The following is a 15,498-nucleotide window of genomic DNA, read 5'->3' on the forward strand; positions in this document are numbered from 1 at the left end:
CCTCCTACCATCTCATTGTGGTTTCTCCTTTGTCTTTGGATATGGGGTATCTTTTTTGGTGAGTTCCAGTGTCTTCCTGTCGATGATTGTCCAGCAGCTAGTTGTGATTCTCAATTAACCCATTTTTTATTGGGCACTTACTATATGCCAATCATTCTGCTTAGTGCTAAGGTTATAAAGTGTGAATGATTTAGACAAGTCCCTGACCTCATGGCACTTCTGAGAGGACAGGCAATAAACAAGAAGGTAAATTAATAGATAAAAATAATACAGACTATGATACATTCTAGGGAAAAAAAAAAATAAAAGGATAGGGCATTACTGGGGAAATTTGCTTTAGTGGGTGGTCAGGCAAGGCTCCTCTGAGGAGGTGTCATTTAAACCAAGCAGCCACCTTGGTGGGTTGAGCCGGGGAGGTGGGGGGATGTCAGAGGGAACAAGAGGTGCAAAGGGCCTGAGGGGGGAGTTTTAGAAATTACCTGGTTAGGGTGAATTCAAAGTGTGATGGTGCAGAAGAGCTGGGGTTGGTTGGAGAACCAAAGGGTGTGGTGTATAGGGATTGTGCAGACACAGACCCTGTCCTCTGGACAGTGATTTTCAAAAATTTTCTACCATCAATACACTTGAAGGGGCATGCTATGCACTCCTGGGGTGGCACTGTTGGGGGGTGGGTGATGGGGAATGCTGGGGTATGTGTGATTTGAAAAGAGCCCTCCATAATTTAAATATAACTCACCTTCTCCCCCTCCATAAATTGAGAAGTACTGCTCTTGATGACCCACTCAGAAGCCTTGGGATCTGGGCACATTTACATCTCTTACTTTTCAATTAAATTTTGCAGGGTTATATAGGCACACTGTAGAAACACGGAATTCTGTCTGTTGCTGAGAACATTGGCAGGGACGTTTGAGGATGAGTCACTGTTTAATTGGATCACTGTGTGGCCCATTTAAATAAATAAATACTGTTTTTTGAAAAGAAAAGTTATTCACCTTCTTTGGCCATTATTCGGAAATGCCTTTGGAGATGTCCTTTAAGATTTTAACGCATGTGGATGTTGTCCTTTTGTGGAGAGAGGCAGTGGAGCAGAGAGGAGAGAACAGCTTCAGGAGTCCTCAGTGTGAGTCTGGACCACACAGTGCAGCTTTGGGTGGTCGTTTACCCTCTCTGGGTATTGGCTTGGGAAGTTCTCTTCTGTAAAATAAGACAGATAAGTCCTGTGCTGCCTGTCTCACTGATTGTCATGGGACAGTGTTTTATAAACTGCGAAGTATCAGAAAATAAAAGTTTCTGTATAAAAATTAAAATTTGTTTGCTTATGTTATGGCCAGTAGCACATTATAACCAGGATGTAATCCAAGACCATAGAAAATAACTTTTCACTGCTCATAGTTGACTGGTCTCTAGAATAATCTAAAGGAGCATATTTTTATAACTTTGCAGTAGGAATGGGCTTTCTAAGTATGGTACAAAACTTAGAAGACATAAGGAAAAGATTGATAAAATTCATTGCTTCAAAACAGTTGGCATAGCAAAAGCCCTGTAAGCAAAACAAAAGACAGATTACAAATGGAAGAATATATTTGCGCTTCATGTTATGCATTTAGGGATTAATTTCCCTAATACGTAAAGAATTACAAATCAATAAGGAAAAGAACAGAACTCTGTAGGAAAATGGTCAAAGGATATGAACAAATAATCCATATAAAATAAATTAGTGGCTCCTAAACACATGAAGAATGCTTGACCTCACACACAATTTAAAAAATACCAACTGAAGTGCATTGAAATATACTACATTTCACCTATCTGGGGTTGGCAAAAATAAAGGATCTTGATAACCATCCGTGTTAGGGAAGATGTGGGAAAACAGAACTCATATATACACACTTGGCGAATGTGTATTAGTTCCCCACAGAGGGCATGTTGCCAGTATCAGAGTTAATAATTCACATGGCCTTGCTTGACTCAGACATTCCACTTATAGAAATGTATCCCTCAGACAAATTCACAGGTATTCGCTGAGCACTGTTTCTAATAGCAAAAGAGTATCTATCCGTGGGGGCTGGTGAAATGAATTATGCTGTGGCCGCACAGTGGAATAGTACACAAAAAGAGAACCAGGATGCTCTGTGGATAGCTGTGGAGCAGTCTATGCTGTTAAGTAAAGAGGGAGGCATGGGAAGGACTGTATGTGATGCTACCATTTACAGAAAAGAAGGCGGGGGAGGTAATAAACAGGAGTATATTCCACTTGCAGATGCATAAAATTTCCCTGGAAGGATACCAAAGATGGCTAAGAGGCAGAAGAGAGAGAGTGAGAACGTTTATTCTTGACCCTTTTGCATTTTTTTTTACATTTTGAAACAAATGTTGTTTTCAAAAATAATAAAAGTAGGGTCTTCCCTGGTGGCGCAGTGGTTGAGAGTTTGCCTGCCGATGCAGGGGACACGGGTTCGTGCTCCCCGCCGGAAGGATCCCACATGCCGCGGAGCGGTTGGGCCCGTGAGCCATGGCCGCTGAGCCTGCGCGTCCGGAGCCTGTGCTTCGCAATGGGAGAGGCCATGGCGGTGAGAGGCCCGCGTACCCCAAAAAAAAAAAAAAAAAAAAAAAAAAAAAAAGTAAAATACAAAGCAAAAAGCAGAAAGTAGTGATGAGGTAGGAATTGAACCGAATTCAGTAGATTCATTAGCATTTTTTTTTTTTTTTTTTTTTTTGCCGTACGCGGGCCTCTCACCGCCGTGGCCTCTCCCATTGCGGAGCACAGGCTCCGGACGCGCAGGCTCAGCGGCCATGGCTCACGGGCCCAACCGCTCCGCGGCATGTGGGATCTTCCCGGACCAGGGCATGAACCCGTGTCCCCTGCATCGGCAGGCGGACTCTCAACCACTACGTCACCAGGGAAGCCCTAGCATTGTATTTGATCCTCAGATTATCAAACATCTTTATGTGTCCACCATGTACTATCACTATCACTGTTTGGGGATACTCCTTCAAAGAATTCTCAGTTGACTTGGGGGCACAGAACTAATGTCCACCTCAATCAGAGGCCAGTGAGAGGACCATATAATCAAGCCTTCAGGGGCTGGTGCAGCTGAAGTATGGTGGGGACCATGGTGTTCAAGGTTTATGTACAACAATTGTGGTAGGTAGAATAACGGCCTCCGAAGATGTTCACGTCCTAACCCCTGGAACCTGTGAATATTTTTCCTTGCATGGCAAAAGAAACTTTGTAGGTGTAATTAAGTTAAGGACCTCGATTGATGGGGAGATTATTCTGGGTTATGCAGGTGAGCCCAATCTGATCACGAGAGTCCTTAAAAGCAGAGACCCTTTCCTGGCTGTGCTCAGGGAGATGTGACCACAGGAGGGTCAAAGAGATGATGTGTTGCTGGCTTTGAAGATGGAGGAAGGGGCCATGAGCCAAGCCTCTGGAACCTAGAAAAAGCCAGGAAACAGGTTCTCCCTTAAAGTTGCCAGAAAGAACACAACGCTGCAGACGCCTTGATTTTAACCAAAAGAGATCTGTGTTGGATTTCTGACCCACGAAACTGTAAGATCATAAATTTGTGTGGTTTTTAAGCCACTAAGTCAATGGCAATTTGTAACAGCAGCAACAGGAAACTAATACGAAGATGATGTAGAAATACCCCGAAGCTTTACTCGTGAGCTTTCTAATCTAGAAGGGGAGAGAAGACAAGAACCTAGCCAGTCCTCACGCCCAGCCAGTGTGGAAAGTGGCATGGAGATTTGCAAGGGGTCAGGGGAGGGCTGGGGAGAAGGTGGCAGTTGAGTTGTGCTGTGAGAGGCACTGCAGCTCCCTGCTTGGGGGCAGGGACTCTGGTGCTGCCTGCTGGCTCTGCCTCCTGCTAGCTATGGGGCCTTGAGACAGTCACGTAATCTCTTTGTGCCTCAGTTTTCCAATCTGTAAAGTGGGGATACTAATGATGCCTCCTGAAGGGGCTGTTGTGCAGAGGAAAGGAGTGGATGTGTGTAAAGTGCTTGGAGTAGTTCCTGGCCTCCCTAAGGGATGTGGGAGTGTTTACAGTTGATGTTTTGCCCTCAACTGGGGTGGGTAAGGCAGGGGCAGGCAGAGAGGGGAAAGGGGGCATCCAGGGATGCCAGGCCCCCTGCCGGGGAGAGGAGGAGGGGGGCGCTCACCTCAGTGGTGGGAGCACTGGTGAGGAACATGGAGCCAGACGATGGTGGCCTTGGAAACTGGGCTGAGGCACGTCCACTTAGTGCCTGAGGGGGTTCAGCAGGTAGGATGACAATGAGTGCAGTTAGGGTGCTGATCAGGTTTCTTTAAGTGGGGAGGCAGGCTTAGTTTCTGAGCCCTGACTCCAGAATCTGCTTCCCCCTCCCCTTGTCTTCTCTGTCTCCTTACCCTGAGTGGCCTGACCTCTAACCAAGATGATCACATCTCATCCTCCCTCTCTGCTCCCCGAGCCACCCTGGAGGTATGTCCGGATCAGGGGCCACCACCTAGTACCTGGTACTAGACCCCAGGGCTCAGTGTTTCTAGAGAGAGAACACTCTGGGGTCTATAATGGCTCTCCTGCACGGACACTCATGGTTACCTGCTACTTCAAAGCCAGTTTTCTGCCTCTGCTGTGTCCCCGCAGAGAGAGGAGCAGAAACCCCAGCCCTGTGGCTTTGGCAGGTCCCCAGGGGCTGACGGCTGGGCCTGCCGTGTTGTCTTTCAGAAGCTGGCTTCCTTCCGGCCTCGGCCATTCTGGGCTTTGCCTCTCAGCACGTAGAGCTGCTGAGCCACCAGGCTCTTCGGGGTTTTCTTGGAGAGAATGGCCCTGGGGGAGGGGCACTTTAAGCAGAAATGGGAATCTGGATTTCCCAGATCCAGGGCCTCTTCCCTGTGTGTTCTCCCTCTGCCTTGTGGAAATTCCTCTTCTGCCACAGCTGCTCAGATTCCTCTTGCTGACTCTGGGCTGCCCAGGGCCCAGAGGTCAGGGATCCGTCCCGAAATAGGGCACCTACCTAGTGGCTGGTTCTGTGCCAAGCAGCTGGTTACAGCTAGTGATGAGACAGACACAGCGCCGGCCCTGCTCTTATGGGGACAGATAACAAACAGCAAATAAAAGCGTTATGTGATGTCGGCTTACAGGTACACGGTAATGTCTATGACAGGGCCGAGTTGTGATTTGAAATGGTGGCCTTTGGTTGAGCAGGACCGAGGCCTCCCCGTGAAGCAGCGGCCTGGCTGGTGGTCTCCTTGGTCCTGGGCGGTGGTGGGGAGATGGCTGAGAGCACTGTGCTTTTCCTTTCCCTCAGCCGGTTTCCCCACCTGGAGCACAAGGTATCACATGGTACATCCTGCACCGCAGGCACATCCTGCACCGTGCTGCCTCTCAGGAAAGAACCGAGGGGTCACATGAAACAAAAATGTGAAGTTAGCAAGGAAAAGGAGAGAGAAGCTAGGGTGTGTGTGTGTGTGTGTGTGTGTCAAAGAGGCATGAAGGGGTGTTTGTGTCAGCGGCATTTTAGGGATATTGGTGTTTCTCTCCCTTAGTCCTTCCTGAAGGGCTCACTAGAAAACCAATTAGCAGATACCTGATTATTAAAAAATAATAATAATTTTATCGTGGTAAGAACATTTAGCACGAGATCTACCCTCTTAGTAAAATTTTAAGTGAACAATACAGTATCATTAACGATAGGTACAAGGTTGTATAGCAGATCTCTAGAATGTATTCATCTAGCAGATACTTGACCTTGTTAGAACTCATAAATGGAATTCTTTCCTCCCCAAGGCCTCCGCAAGGTTTCACTCACCTGAGGCACTTTTCTTGGTCAGGAAGTTGCTTAACTGGGCTTTTCAAGGTGGTTTTGCTTGTCTGGTAGGACCTGCTTTATCCGTAACTCTCTGAAAAGACTATGCAGAGGAATTATCTACCTAGTAAAAAGGGACAAATAGTTTAGGCCTTACGTGAGTTTGAGGCTCTGCCAAACCAGTGCAGCTAAGTTTGTTATTTCCCTGTTTTTCCTGAACATTCATGTAGCAAAGCCCCACCTCCTGCTTGTCTCTACTTTCTCTCTCCTCTTAAAGTTCGCTGTTCACTTGTGGCATAAAAATAAAAACATTATGAAATCGAGCCTGTCATCGTGATAATCAAATTCTGAGACCCTAAGAACCTCACTTTTTGACAGGCAACACATAATTTTCTTTTTCCTTTTTTTTTTTTTGCGGTACGTGGGCCTCTCACTGTTGTGGCCTCTCCCATTGCGGAGCACAGGCTCCGGACGCGCAGGCTCAGCGGCCATGGCTCACGGGCCCAGCCGCTCTGCGGCATGTGGGATCTTCCCGGACCGGGGCACGAACCCGTGTCCCCTGCATCGGCAGGCGGACTCTCAACCACTGCGCCACCAGGGAAGCCTCCTGTTTCCTTTTATTAAAAAAATCTTTTTAGACTAAAATAAGTTGCCTGTGGATGTGTTTTCAAAGGATAGTCTATTCTCGTAAAGGACTTAATCCTTCTTCTGGTTTAATATTTTTATACCAGGAGTGAGTATAATGTGGGATGGTGCTATGTGACTTGCTTAAAATATAGTGTTCTGAAACCCTTGGGCTTTTCCTTATGATAGTGACTTGTGAAGAAGTGCTGAGATTTGATAATGGTTTTTGTTTTTGTTTTTGCTGCGTTGGCTCTTCCTTGCGGTGCACGGGCATCTCATTGCAGTGGCTTCTCTTGTGGAGCATGGGCTCTAGGCGCGTGAGCTTCAGTAGTTGCAGCAGGTTGGCTCAGTAGTTGTGGCGCATGGGCTTAGTTGCTCCACGGCACGTGGGATCTTCCTGGACCAGGGATCGAACCTGTGTCCCCTGCATTGGCAGGCTTATTCCTAACCACTGCACCACCAGGGAAGTACCCTTGATAACTGTTTTTTGTTGTGTATATAGCTTCCTTTATTTCAGTTGATTTCAGTTTTCTAGTTGCGTGTTAAGAACCTAGCCTGTGAATGGCATGTGATTCTGCTTAAAATAGTTTAAGAAAAAAGATATTCAAGGAAGGGACTAGAAAGCAGATTACAATAGCGGGAAAAGTAATCAAAACAGAAATGAGCCATATGTAGTGAAAAGAATCAACCAAAATGAATCAGAAAAGCGATTTATTGTTAACAGTGTATTAATTGGATTGATGAAGAGTCCATACCTCGCACTGCCCTCCTTCAAATGCCAAGATGCTGCTGTGTCCGTCTCACCACTGCAGCGCTTTGTACCTGAGATCCTTTTCCCGTTCCGAAAAAGACCTCTGCCTCAGCTTCATCTTGACCCTCCGAGTGAGCAGCTGGCGTGTGGTGCCTGCACACTGACGAACACTGGGCTGCCTGTGCTTCCTTAGTGCGTTGCCCAAGTGGCTGGGCGATTTCTGAGCACTGTTTTTTCCCATTTATTTGTTCAATCAGTGTTAATGTGTGCAGAGGACCCATTAAGTGCCTGGTGCTATGACAGAGGCCAGAGGCCCTAGATAAAGAACAGTGAGAGTTGTGTTGTCCCCAAGCCTGCAGTTTGGTGGGGAGACAGACATTAATTCAATACTTAAATGAATAAGGGTAAGACTATCGCTGAGATCAGAACTAGAGTTAGACCATGGTACAGCGGAAGTGTAACGAAGGGGATTTGCCTGTGCTGGAGGAAGTTAGGGCAAGCCCCCCTGAGTTAGTGAGAATGGAACCGAGATCTGAAAAGTGAGTAGCAGTTATCTAGTGACAGATGGGTCTGAATTCCAGCATTGCCCTTGAGCAAGTTGGTGACCTTGTGGTGGTGACCTTGAGCAAGTTACTTGCCCTCTCTAAGCCTTAGTGTCTTCACCTGTGAACTGGATGGTTGTGCGAATTAAATGACACAGTGCACAGCATATACTCAGCATGGTGCCAACGTACAGTTGACGCTTGTAAATGGTAGCTGTTTTTATTACTGTCTGTGCTTTCTGTTTATTTTGCTGGAAACTTTGAAAAGATACTTACTTAAATCTTTCCTTGTTCTGGTAGCAGGAGTCACTAAATAACTGAGAATAGTTTACTTGGAAAATGGAAGCTAAAGGGAGATTTAATGATGGTCTTCAAATAGGCCAAGTGTCCTCAGCATCTAAGATGTGGGAAAGGGTCTTATAGAGCCTTTGGTGTGAAGTCACATTCATGATGGGGCTGCCTTGGAAGCAATTGAAATATACTAGGATTTTAAGACACGAGTATTATTAGATCACATCTCCTACATTTCTCATGGCAAGTCAATCATACGTAGCTAGGCTAATGTGTATTTTCTGTTCTAACACCATATTCTATTTGCCTAGTGATTTTTGCTGCAGTGTTTGTAGTTATGTATGGATATTTCTTATAGCTAAATGTGCAGGGGTCCCTGTGCATCCTTTGGGAAAGGCAAGTCTTGCTTTTCTCTCTTTGATCTGTGGAGATATACATGTATATGCATATATCCAGTCCAGCTTTTTACTGGATTGGATATGTAATTTTATGCATTTTCCATTGTCCTTACATTTTGAAAAGAAAGGTACCAGTGGTCAAACTTAATTTTTATTGCATGCTTGCTAAGTGCTTTAATTACTTACCTGATTTAGTTCTCACAGTAACCTTATGAAATAGGCACTATTAAGGATGCTTTCTCCCCCTACAAGAAAGTGGAAGCTCAGAGAGGTTAAATAACTTGTTCAAGGTCACACAGCCATGAGTGGCATAGTTGGGATTGAACCCAGATGTGAGTGGCTCCAAACCTGAGCTCCAAACACTCTGATGCTGCCTTTCAAGCTAGTTTTTGAAGATTATCAAACCCCTGTGTCAGCAAGGTAGGTATGTGTCCAAAGATTTATTATACTTTTTATATGGTCATGAGAAAGGCTTATGAAAAATGTTGGTGCCTCTGAAGAGCATGAGAAAGCTTATGGAATTTAGATTTATTCAGTGAATCAGAAGTGGACACTGTAGCAATGTCTTCTAGATGATTTTCCTGATTGTTATAAACCTTGGTTTTGCAATACAGACCTTAAGGAGCATTAGTGTATATCAAGCAAAAATTAAATATGCTTATGTGTGTTAAGGGTTTAAACTTAAAATAACATTTAGTTTTTTCCTTATTCTTACCTCAATTCCTGTATTAATAGCTTTACCATCTTCAGGTCAACCATTGTTCGCTGCCTTGAATCTATTGGGGAACTACTTCACATTCATTTGGAAGCAAGGGGAGGATGCATTATAAATAAATAGTATATTCAGAGATGGGTGCAGGCTCTGTGGGTGGAGTTGGAAAGGTATATCAATGAGACCTTCGGCCAAACGAGCTATTGGCTGTCAGTGCCTGATACTGCGGCAGACTGGCAGAGCTCACTTCTAAACCGATGCGCTCTGCACTTCTTGTTTTCTTTTCTGCTAATTCAAATCCTGCTTCAAAAAGTAAGTGTTCTTGATCAGAACTAAATAAAAATCCAACCTGACATGTCAGCTAAGGGAGGGAGAAATATCAAACAGCTGCTGGAGAGAGGGCTTGAGTGGTCCCTTCTCCAGCCTTGCTTTCTGTCCTAGTAATTGGTTTTTCCTGATTCAGCAAGAGGAATAAAGATGACTTGAGGGGGGGGCTCTTGTTTATTTTATATATGTTATATGTACTTACATATTTATTTGATCTGTATTTTCAAATCACAAGGTAATATATTAAAAGAAAAAGAAGTTAACAATTCAGGAGTGTATAAAGTAAAAAAAAAAAAAAGGAAGTTCCCCTCCCCTGCTCCAATTGCATTCATTTTTTTTTAAGTTAAAGATTTTTTTTTTTATTGGAGTATAGTTGCTTTACAATATTGTGTTAATTTATACTGTACAACAAAGTGAATCAGCTATATGTATACATATGTATACATATATCCCCTCCTTTTTGGATTTCCTTCCCATTTAGGTCACCACAGAGCATTGAGTAGAGTTCCCTGTGCCATACAGTAGGTTCTCATTAGTTATCTATTTTATACATAGTATCAATAGTGTATATATGTCAATCCCAATCTCCCAATTCATCCCACCCCCCCCTTCCCCCTTGGTATCCACACGTTTGTCCTCTATGTCTGTGTCTCTATTTCTGCTTTATAAATAACGTTGTCTATACCAGTGTTTTCAGATTCCACATATATGTGTTATTATATGATATTTGTTTTTCTCTTTCTGACTTACTTCACTCTGTATGGCAGTCTCTAGGTCCATCTATGTCTCTACAAATGACCCAACTTCGTTCCTTTTTATGGCTGAGTAATATTCCATTGTATATATGTACCACATCTTTTATGTTTTTGAATTTAAATTATAAAATACTTTATTTTTTGAATTTAATTTTTATTTTTTTATACAGCAGTTTCTTACTAGTCATCAATTTTATATACATCAGTGTATACATGTCAATCCCAGTCACCCAATTCATCACACCGCCCCCCGCTGCTTTCCCCCCTTAGTGTCCATATGTTTGTTCTCTACATCTGTGTCTCAGTTTCTGTCCTGCAAACCAGTTCATCTGTACCATTTTTCTAGGTTTCACATATATGCGTTAATATACGATATTTGTTTTTCTCTTTCTGACTTACTTCACTCTGTATGACAGTCTCTAGATTCATCCACGTCTCTACAAATGACCCAATTTCATTCCTTTTTATGGCTGAGTAATATTCCGTTGTATATATGTACCACATCTTCTTTATCCATTCGGCTGTCAATGGGCATTTAGATTGCTTCCATGACCTGGCTGTTGTAAATAGTGCTGCAATGAACATTGGGGTGCATGTATCTTTTTGAATTATGGTTTTCTCTGGGTATATGCCCAGTAGTGGGCTTGCTGGGTCATATGATAATTCTATTTTTAGTTTTTAAGGGACTTCCATACTGTTCTCCATAGTGGCTGTATCAATTTACATTCCCACCAACAGTGCAAGAGGGTTCCCTTTTCTCCACACCCTTTCCAGCATTTGTTGTTTGTAGATTTTCTGATGATGCCCATTCTGACTGTGTACCACATCTTCTTTATCCTTTCCTCTGTTGATGGACATTTAGGTTGCTTCCATGTCCTGGCTATTGTAAATAGTGCTGCAATGAACGTTGGGGTGCATGTGTCTTTTTTAATTCTTCTGGAATCTTTTTCTATGCATCTCCGAGCATATCAGTGTATACAAGTGTACGTACACACTGAAACAATGGGATCACACTGCATGTTGTTCTGCGATTTGTTGTTTCCACTTAATGCATCATGGGCATCCCCCCACCTCAGCACTTCCAGATTTCCCTCTTTTTTGAACAACGGCAAGGTATTCCGTGAATGCGGCTCACTTTATTTAATCACTCCCTTAGGAATGGGCATTCGGTTGTCTCAACCTTTTTAGTTATAAACACGGCCACAGGGAGCAGCCTCACATGTGTGGCTTGGCGCCTGGGTGCTGGTCTTTCTCGAGGGTCCCTTCCCAGAGGTGGGGCTGCCAGGTGGAAGGGTGTGTGAGCTCTAGACTTCGGAGCCAGTGACCCTGTGTTCCGGTCAGGGTGGAGGTGCGAGCTCTGGCCTGACTTGGATGGAATCCTGTCTTGGTTTCCATGCGGTGGACAAAGCAGCGGCGCCCGGAGCCCTGGGCCTGGACAGAGCTAGTTAATGGGCGTGATGCTTGTCCCGGCTGTTTCACCCTTTTCCAATTTACGAAGGTGACAAGTTTCAAATCTTGACTTCCGCTTCACTCCAGATGAATTCACAGAGAACTCCAGTATGCCAGGTCTGCTCCTAGAACAAGGCTGGTGTTGGTTTTCTTTCCCACTCCCCAGCCACCTGCATTTGTTTTCCTTCTTGGTATTTTGTTAACCGTTGGACTTTAAAATTGCTGACAAGATCACAAGATTAGCCTTCTTTGAAAATGACTCCCACTGGCTTAGTTTAATTTGCTCAGTTTTGTGACCCCTTTCCCCCTGAGCCCTTTCCTGGCCAGACTACCTTGGCCAAGGCTCCTTCCCAGGTGCACCGCAGCCCGGTGAGCTCATGGGTTCCGCACCGACAGCTTCCCACGGTTTTGGTGAGACAGGCAATGGGTCACGCACCAGGAGGTAGCGAGGGAGGCTGGCTGACCGCTGGGCACCCTCGTGACTTCATTGTCCTCACTTCTCTGTGTTCAGCAACGACTTATGTTAAGGGGCTGAACAAGTCACTTAGATTTCTCACTTATAATTTTCCAAGTGGTTTTAATATTGGGCTCTGACATGTCTTAGGGGAGGGGTTATTTTTCTAGACGCATTGCTCATGCCACTCTCCCTCCACTGCATCTCCCATCTCCTGCCCACCCTCCTCCTCATCATGGCAGGCATCACTAATTGATCGAATCATTGATTGATCCTGCCTCTTTCCCATAGAGCCAGAGGGCCTGGCACTCTAGGATTAGAGTTGGTACAACTGTGGGCTTAGTAAAACTTCCAAGGGCCACAGCTGAGAAGGAGGAGTGAGGGGAATGCAGAGATGAATGGTACCCAGATCTGTGGAATTCTTGGATTTTTAAAATGATAAAAGAAGGTTGAGACCTAGCACAGGATCACTAACCTTTTTTTTAAAAAAAATTAATTAATTAATTTTATTTTTGGCTACTTCGGGTCTTCATAGCTGCACGAGGGCTTTCTCTAGTTGCGGTAAGTGGGAGCTACTCCGTTGCGGTGCACGGGCTTCTCATTGCAGTGGCTTCTTTTGTTGCGGAGCATGGGCTCTAGGCACGTGGGCTTCAGTAGTTGCGGCACGCAGGCTCAGTAGTTGTGGCTCGTGGGCTCTAGAGCACAGGCTCAGTAGCTGTGGCTCACGGGCTTAGTTGCTCCACGGCATGTGGGATCTTCCCAGACAAGGGCTCGAACCCGTGTCCCCTGCATTGGCAGGCAGATTCTTAACCACTGAGCCATCAGGGAAGCCCCAGGATTGCTTACCTTTTGCTTTCCATATAAAGGGCATAAAAACCTCCTCACAACCTATTGGATACAATCCCTGTTGTTGTATAAAAGAATATTTTGATACCCCAGAAGTAGGAAAGGCATAATCTAAGAATAATGGAGAGTCCTTTAAATTGAAAGATTTTAGCTTTCAAAAATTCAGTGCATTGTCTTCTTTTCCCCATTTTACTGTGGACCGTTAAAAACTTGGTCATGGACCTAAATGCCATATAGGGACCCCTGTTATATATTTCAGACTGCTAGAAGTTTTTTCTTTATATTTTGGTGGGGGAGTCCTACAAAGCAAAAATTTAATTCCTTTAATCCAGGTGATATTGTTTATTGGTGTTGATGATGTGTTCTTGGATGAATATTTTGTTTCATTAATTTCATTATTTCCACATAATAGTACTGGTTGATCATTTTGCAGAATAACAAAAAGGGGTTTGTAGTACTTTGCTGATTGAATAAGGATCTGTTCTCACGGCAACTCTCCTGTCCAGAGTCGTTCACTCATTCTAGTTACTTGCTTTCCATCTGCTATTACGGGCTGGGCACTGGGGTGCAGCAGTGAACTGGGCAGAGTCTCTGCCCTCTTGGAGTCCACATCACAGGGGAAAAAAAAATACATATAAACAAATAATATAGATTCAGATTGTGTTGAGTGCCATAAGGAAAATAAAATAGTGTAACTGGAAAGAGAATGACTTTGGGAGGAAATTTTAGTTAAGGTATTGCAGCAAAGATGACTCTGGTGACATCTGAGTTGAGGACATAGTCAGAGAAGGTATAGAGAATAACATTCTAGAAAGAGGGACTAGTAAGTGCAGAGGCCCTGGGATGGAATGAAGTTGGTATATATGAGAGATGGAGAGAAGGCCAGAGGGGCAGAGAGTAAAGAAGAGAGGGGAAGCAGGTGAAGCAGGAACGTAGGCTGGGATCAGACCACATGGGGCGTATAAGACATGGCAAGGACTTTGGAGTTTATTCTTATTGCAGTGGGCAGCCGTGGGGGGACTTCAGGCAGGAGAGGCGTTTGATCTGAATTTTGTTTTGAGAGGATCACTGCATGTGTGGCACATGGATTGTATGGGCAAGAATGCAAAGGCCACACACATACTGGAATGGGTCTGGGAACCCTTGATCAGGGAAGAATGAAGAAATTCGTTGGTCTAGAAGGGAACAGGGGACTCCGTTGTTCATAAAAAATAGAATTTGTGAAATTTCCTCCTAATTACTATTTTTTTGACTCTTCCTCACCTATACACTGGTCCTGTAAGTACCCCACAAATTCATTTCCTTTAAAACTATCTTGAAGCCACCTAAATGTTCAACAATAGAGGAAAGGTAGCATCTACCCAGTGGAATGCTATGACTTATTATCTAGGAACATAGAATGCTATTTTTGTTGTAATGAAAATTGAAGAAAAGAATATATAGGTTTGTGAAAACACTCGATTATGATGATAAAAAATATGCATGTGAGAAAAAGACAGCAAAGAAATATACCAAAACCGTGGTGACGATTGTTTATAGCAGTGGATTATGCTAGGGTGACCAGAAATAACTTACCATTTAAACCACAGTACTTTTGAGCACTCTTAAAATGTGTGTGTATGTGTGTGTGTGCTATTAATAATTACAGTGTGTTGAGTATAAACCAGGACTGTCCTGACTAACCCAGGGTATGTGGTCACCCTAATTATGGGTGGTAATTTTACTCCTCTGTTTTTCAAACTTCCTGAATTATACTACTTTAAATTTAATTTGAACTGTAATATGTAAAAATAATTATTTTGCTTTAGAATATTTACTCTCGGAGGTCAGAGACTATTTCTTTGGGCTCTTTTACTTAGTCCGTCCTCCTGACCATGTGGAATGACTATGTTGGTCTCCTTCAAGCTGGGAGGCTTCCCAGTTGTGATCATTTTTTCCCCCTAGATTTTCATGCAGGAAGGAACTAGAATAGCACTTGCAGATTCCAAGATGACCTTTTCCTGTGACTGATGAGATTACGACCCCAGTATGTTCAAAATGACCCAAGGGCTTGCTTAGATTACTTGGCAGACCTGGTCTTCTTTTCTTTTCTTTTTTTTTCATTTCCCAAAGCAGTTTTCAAATTAAATGTTAGTTTTGGGGATCTGCCTTTTAATTGCTTCTCCTAAAGTGTTCCTAATATAAATTTATATTTGACTGACTTTTATATAACCTTGTAGTAGTGAGCTGTAAAGATGGCAGTGTATTGGCTCACACTTATAGTACCAGGAAATAAAATCAGAGACAGATTTTTAAAGTATGTGTAACCTTTTCAAACTAAATCTGTATCAAGAATCAGTGCCGGGACTTCCCTGGTGGCGTAGTGGATAGGAGTCCGCCCGCCAATGCAGGGGACACGGGTTCAAGCCCTGGTCCGGGAAGTTCCCACATGCTGCGGAGCAAGTAAGCCCGTGAGCCACAACTACTAAGCCTGTGCTCTAGAGTCTGCGAGCCACAACTACTGAGCCCGCGTGCCACAGCTACTGAAGCCTGCGTGCCTAGAGCCCATGCTCTGCCACAAGA

General features: G+C 44.1%; 1 protein-coding gene across 4 annotated transcripts in view; it reads left to right on the forward strand.

Moving 5' to 3' along the window:
* Positions 1-15,498, forward strand: part of SNX10 (sorting nexin 10) — a 71,530-nt gene that overhangs the window by 14,371 nt on the left and 41,661 nt on the right. The window lies entirely within an intron of this gene.

Source organism: Tursiops truncatus, chromosome 9 (genome assembly GCF_011762595.2).
Source record: "Tursiops truncatus isolate mTurTru1 chromosome 9, mTurTru1.mat.Y, whole genome shotgun sequence".
In the NCBI taxonomy this organism is placed as follows: domain Eukaryota; kingdom Metazoa; phylum Chordata; class Mammalia; order Artiodactyla; family Delphinidae; genus Tursiops; species Tursiops truncatus.